The 6168-nt window shown below is 43.7% G+C and overlaps 1 pseudogene; it reads right to left on the bottom strand.

Moving 5' to 3' along the window:
• Nucleotides 1-1021: 1021 nt before the first annotated feature.
• LOC128572557 (52 kDa repressor of the inhibitor of the protein kinase-like) lies at nt 1022-4098 on the bottom strand (annotated as a pseudogene).
• Nucleotides 4099-6168: the final 2070 nt, after the last annotated feature.

Here is a 6168-nt window from a genome sequence, read left to right as displayed (position 1 = left end):
TTCTTTCGTCTGGCAGCTTTCAGAATTTTCTCCTTCATATTAACTTTAGTGAAATTGATTATGTGTGGGGGGGATGTCTTATTTGGGTTGAGTCATTCTAGAGTTCTGAAACTGTCTGCTATCTGAACTTCAGAATCTCTTGGCATGTCTGGAAAGTTCTCCTTCATAATTTCATGAAGAATAGATTCTGTGCTTTGTGAAGCCACTTTGTCTCTTTCGGGTATCCCTATAAGATGAATATTGGTTTTCTTCAAATTATCCCAGAGCTCTCTGAGAGATTGATCTGTTTTTGCCCTCCATTTCTCTTCCTCTTTGAGAGTTTGGGAGCGTTCGAAAGCTTTGTCTTCAATGTCAGAAATCCTTTCTTCTGCTTGCTCCATTCTGTTACTGAGGGATTCTACTGTGTTTCTCAGATGTTTGAGGGATGCAACTTCTTGTCTCAATGTGTCAAAATCTTTGGTCATTTGGTCTTTGAATTTGTTGAATTCTTGAGATATCTTTTGGGTTACTGCTTGGAGTTCTAATTTGATCTTATTTGCTATCCAGATTCTGAATTCGATTTCTGACATCTCAGCCATTTGTTTGTGCATGGGATCTTGTGCTGTGTCTGCCCCATTGATCCTTGGGGGAGTTGATTTACTCTGATTGTTCATATTGCCAGAGTTTTTCTGTTGATTTCACCTTATTATTGTTTTTCACCATTGCCTCTGGCTGTCCTAAGAGTTGGGGAGGTGTCTCTTCATGATTAGACCCTAGCGGGATCACTTTATTGTTGCTGGATCTTTGTAGGGAGTGATCCTGTGTAGTTACTCTGGGGCTGCCCCAGCTAGGGAGTTCTGGTTTGGGAAGCAGCTCAAGCATGTGACACACCTGGATCCAGCAACAGGGTGGGAGGTGGTGTGCACGGTTCTGGGAGTGCCTGGTGCCCAGTGACTTTGGCATAGAGAGCCGAAGGCTCAGCAGTCTCTGGCTAGATGAAGGGTTCTGTGCAGAGGCAGGGAGGGCACCAGAGGGCACACAGCTACCAGTATCCCTGGCCAGATGAACAGGCCAGCATGGAGACCTGGAGGACACAGGAGACAGGATGTAGGGTTGCGCAGCTCCCACAGTTCTTTGTCTGGGCATGCGGAGGCCCGCTGGGTGCCGGTCGCAGTGCAGCTCTTATGGAGGTCCGGGCGGCACCAAGCCCAGGAGTTTGAGGTTGCCATGAGCTGTGATGCCACAGCACTTTACCCAGAGCAACAGCCTGAGTCTCCAGTGTGCCAAAACCTGGTCTCAATCTGCCCCTGAGGGTTAAGGCTGTAAGGCAGCTCAGTCCCTGCCTTTAGGCTGCTCAGTCATTAGGTTACTAGGTCCTGCCCGATCCTTGCTCTGGGATCCTGAGGGCAGAGCTTGCTGGAGCAGTTCTCTCACAATGGCTCCCTGTGACCCAGCTCAGCGGCTCAGTCTGGGGCCCTAGACAATGCCCAAAATTCTCTGCACTCCTGCTCAAGCTCTCCCCAAGGCAGTTTAACTGAGTGTGAAGTCCAAAAACACCAAAACAGTTCACAGGTAAGGCCTTTCCGGTTTGCAGTCTCACTGCTGCTTGTACTTATGGTTGCCGGCGGGATTAGGTCGCTCGAACACAGGCAACCACTTGCCAGTTTTCTCATTTTTGTCCTCCTCTTGGCATCCAGAATTCCCTTGCTGACTCCCTCTATCCTCAAAGGATGGTTATAGGCAGATCCCACCAGCCAGAGATGCCTGGTGTCTTATCTCCCCAGACTCACCGTGCCCAGTTGCAGGGAAGCTGTTACTCAGCTGCCATCTTTAATCCATCCCCTTTTTGTGTGTTCTTGGGAGAATGTCAGAGTTTGACTCAGAGCTATGAACAAACTTTTGGAAATTTCTTCCTTTTTTTGGTGTGTGAGATAGTGTCTTACTATGTCTCCCTCTGTAGAGTGCTGTGGCCTCACAGCTCACAGCAACCTCAATCTCTTTGGGTATTCTACTTATTCTGTTGCCTCAGCCTCCCAGGTAGCTGGGACTACTGGCCCCCACATCCATGCATGGCTATTTTTCAACACAGGGTCTTGCTGTTGCTCAGGCTGGTCTAAAACCCAGGAAGTCAGGCAATTTACTTGCTTCAGCCTCCCAGAGACCCATACAACTTTGTTTTTTTTTGTTTTTTTTTTTTTGAGACAAAGGCTCATGCTGTGGCCCTGGGTATAGTGCCTAGTATCACAGCTCATAGCAACCTCAAACTCTGGGGCTTAAGCAATTCTGTTGCCTCAGCTTCCCAAGTAGCTGGGACTATAGGTGGCAGCCACAATGCCCTGCTTTTTTCTCTTGTTTTGTTGTTGTTGCAGTTGTCATTGTTGTAGCTGGCCCAGGCTGGGTTCGAACTTGCCAGCCTTGGTGTATGTGACCGGTGCCCTACCCACTGAGCTGGTGACACCACCTTAACAGGAAATATTTTTTAAAAAAGATATTTTACTGACATTCTGAATGTGAAGGGTAATACAACAGCAGCCATGATGGACATTCAGAGAAAACTAAAGACTTACAAAATTGCCTTAAAAGGTAGATTAGGTACTGGCTTCAGTATATACCTTTCCACCTGGAGTACTTTAAATGTGACCATAGTGATATTCAGGAATGACGTATGTAGCAGAGTCCTGATACAATAAAATGTCAAGTTATATGGATGTACATGAGGAAAAAGTCTTTACTTTCCTCCAATGATTCATAGAAGAAACTTAACAGTGTTTATTCTTCTGAATACTTCCTATGAGTTTATAAATACACACTTTTTAAAGAATAAATTATATCATTCTCCATTGTTCTTTCATTTACTCTTTTCCTAGCTATGGTTAACTGATATGTATTTATATCAGTCTGAGATCAGTTCTGAGGCCAATTTCATAAATTCTCAGGACTCGTGTCCATTGTAGGTCAACAATTCTTGCTATTAAAATTCAGGTCCCAACACAACTGAAACATGTAAACTTAAACATTTTAGTGCACATGTAGGTACTTGTCTTTGAAGACATATTCTGTTTTTTTGGCCACAACAATACTCCATATTTACCACCCACTTCTCAGTTATTGTAGTGTGAAATTTCGCAGCAAAAATTTCTGCATTGGCTTCATTATGCCAGAAGCCCAGAAATTTCTTTCTCACTTTTTAAAGAATAAATTATATCATTCTCCATTGTTCTTTCATTTACTGTTTTCCTAGCTATGGTTAACTGACATGTATTTATATCAGTCTGAGATCAGTTCTGAGGCCAATTTCATAAATTCTCAGGAAAGAATGGTTATGAGATTCATCCTGGAACCTCACCAGCACCTGTAGGTACTGTTTCCCTGCTGTGTCCACTACATCATCTGTGATAAGAGAAAAGAAGTGTGAGTCTCTCACTTCCCTGAGAGTTTCTTCCCAAATGCAGCTATCACAGATTTATAGCATCTGTTTCTGCTGTATTTTTTGAACAAAACAATGTTTTAACTGCTGTTGTCTCAAAGCGCTTTGTCAGAACCTCTTCACTAGAATTTATCTGGCACTCCAGCAGTGCTTGAAAGTTATCAAATAGATAAAGAGATTTCAAATAGAGATTTTAGATATTCTTTGTTTTCCTTTTCTTCAAGGATTAGAGGTAAAATGTCCTCATCCTGTTCTTCACCTCCCTCTTCTGCACTGGGGTTCTGAGCATTGCTGTTATTGGTTCTTTATGGTTTTTGTTCCTGTTCAGAAGTTTCATCAATTTTTTTCTGTTTCAGAGTTCCAATTTCATCCTCACTCAATTCTTTTATTCATTTTCTGTGTCTACTGTATGGATTGTTCAATATGGTAAGATCAAATATTGTTGGTATTGCATTATCTCGAAGAACTGTACTGTAAGGGCTAGTTCTACAGATCATAGAGGTCTCAAAGTGTTTGGCACATAATCGATAATGTTTATTTCATTGATGAGGTGTTTTATCTTCTAAGTCTGTGCTCCTATAATTCTCCACCCACTTCTGGCCTCTGGACGGATCCTGTGGGAACCTGAAGAAGGCCAGGTCGGACTGGGTGCTCTTCTGTATGCAGTTGGTGGCAGTACAGAAGTTTGGCATCGTTGCCCTCCCTCAAGCCAGCTCAGCCTTCTCCTCCCTGCCTCCTCAGGGCAGTCTACCTGCCCGTCAGAAACGGGGAGGGGAGCCAGGCCAGCAGACCGGCTCAGCAAGGATGGTGCGTAGGGTAAGGGAGGATGGGCAAGAAGCTGATTAATGTTTTACTGTATCAGAGAGGAGATATGATAAGAGAAAAGATGAGAAGGAAGGGTGGGTAGTAGATAGGAAAGGGAAGGAGAGAATGAATGAGATGTTACATTGCTGGCTTTAAAGATGGAAGAAGAGGGCCTCAAGCCAAGGGATGTAGACCTCCTCTAGAAGCTAGAAAAGATAAGGAAAAGAATTTTTCTCTAGCAGTTACATACTAAGATGGCAGCTGAGTAACAGATTTCTTGCAACTGGGCACAGTGAGTCCGGGGAGAGAAGACTCCAGGCATCTCTGGATGGTGGGATCTGCCCAGAAACATCCATTTGGGGACACAGTGAGTCAGCGTGAGGTTTCTGGACCCCGTGAGGAGGACAAAAGCAGTAGAAAACTGGCAAATGTCTGCGTGTGTTCATTCGGTCTAATTCTGCCAGCAGCTGTAAGTGCAGTGGCATTGAGATTGCAAACTGGAACGGCCTTAACTGTGAGCTGTTTTGTTTTTCTTGGACATGGCACTCAGTTGAACAACCTTGGGAGAATTTGGGCAAGACTGCAAAAAATTTAAGTGTTGTCTAGGGCCCAGGACTGAGCCACTAATCCAGACAGAGCTAAAAGTGTTCAGTGGTGGGCTGTATGGAGCCATTGTGGGAGAACTGACCCAGCAAGCTCTGCCCTCAGGGTAGCAGAGCAAGGTTTGGGCGGGAATGAGTGATCTAGTGACTGATCAGCCTAAAGGCGGGGACTGAGATGCCTTACAGCCTTAGCCCTTAGGACCATAGAGTGAGACCGATTTTGGTAGACTGGGTAAGTGGATAGCTACGTCAGGAGTGATCCCAGTGACAAGTGCTTTTCTGGGAAAGCTTCTGCTTAGCCAAGGTTAGCAATTTAAAGTGGCTGGTAAGTAGGCAGAGGAGAGATTTAGGTTCTCCTCCCTGTGGGGTTTGAGAAATCAGCAGACGACTCCATCTCATACAGTTGTACTAGCACTGTGATTAAGATCTCATACCCAAGAAGATCACCTGTTGCCCAGCAAGATATATATACTGCTTTGTTTTGGGGTTCACTTTTTCCTTTTTTGTTTTTGTTTTTGTTTTTAATTTCAACATTTTCCCTATAGATTTTTCATTTCTTTTTTTTTCCGCTTTCTTTTCTTTGTTCATTTTGCTAGTTTAAATACAATTTCCCATTGTTGCTTTTTCAACAATTAGAACTTCATTTTTTGATAGTGTTTCTACCCCTATTATTTTGGTTTTCCCCCCAATTTTATCCCATAACGTTTTCTGTTTGCTTCTTTGTGTTTGATTTATAGCATTTTTGCCTTTCCTCTCTACTTGGTGGAGGTGGGGTACTGTGTCCAAACAGGCTAGCTAAGAGCTGCTGACCTTGAGGGACCCACCCAACGCAGCAACCCCAGAGGTTGGGGGTTTTTAAAGTTGGTCAAACTACCATACTGTACACCTTTATTGCTCCTGTCTTCCTCTTTCCGTGCCTCTCTTCCTTTTGTCATTATTCCCTTTTACCCATCCTCTCTCCTCTCACTTTTTTTTTCTTTCTTTTTTCCCTTCTTGCTCTTCAATCTTCTCATCCTTCTGGTCCTGTACCAAAAGGACTCATCAAAACCCTAGTCCAGAGGCATGGCAACTTAAAGATCAAGAGGAAGTGAAAGGAAAATTAGGGCAAGGAAACAGATAAAAGAAATCACTCATGTGAAAGAATGAGCACAAAACTCCTTGCATCATGAAAAACCAGTCCAGAGCAACCACCGCAAGGGACTGTGAGGTAGCTACTTCAGAGGATTCCACCTATAAAGAAATATTAGAAATGACAGAAAGGGAATTTAGAACACAGATGATGAAAACAATGAAGGAAACTGCTGATAAAGTGGAAAATAACCAAAAGGAAATCCAAAAACAGAACCAAATAAGAGA

Source organism: Nycticebus coucang, chromosome 20 (genome assembly GCF_027406575.1).
Source record: "Nycticebus coucang isolate mNycCou1 chromosome 20, mNycCou1.pri, whole genome shotgun sequence".
Lineage (NCBI taxonomy): Eukaryota > Metazoa > Chordata > Mammalia > Primates > Lorisidae > Nycticebus > Nycticebus coucang.
The sequence above is the reverse complement of the archived record's forward strand: the minus strand, read 5'-3'. Positions and strand labels throughout refer to the sequence as shown.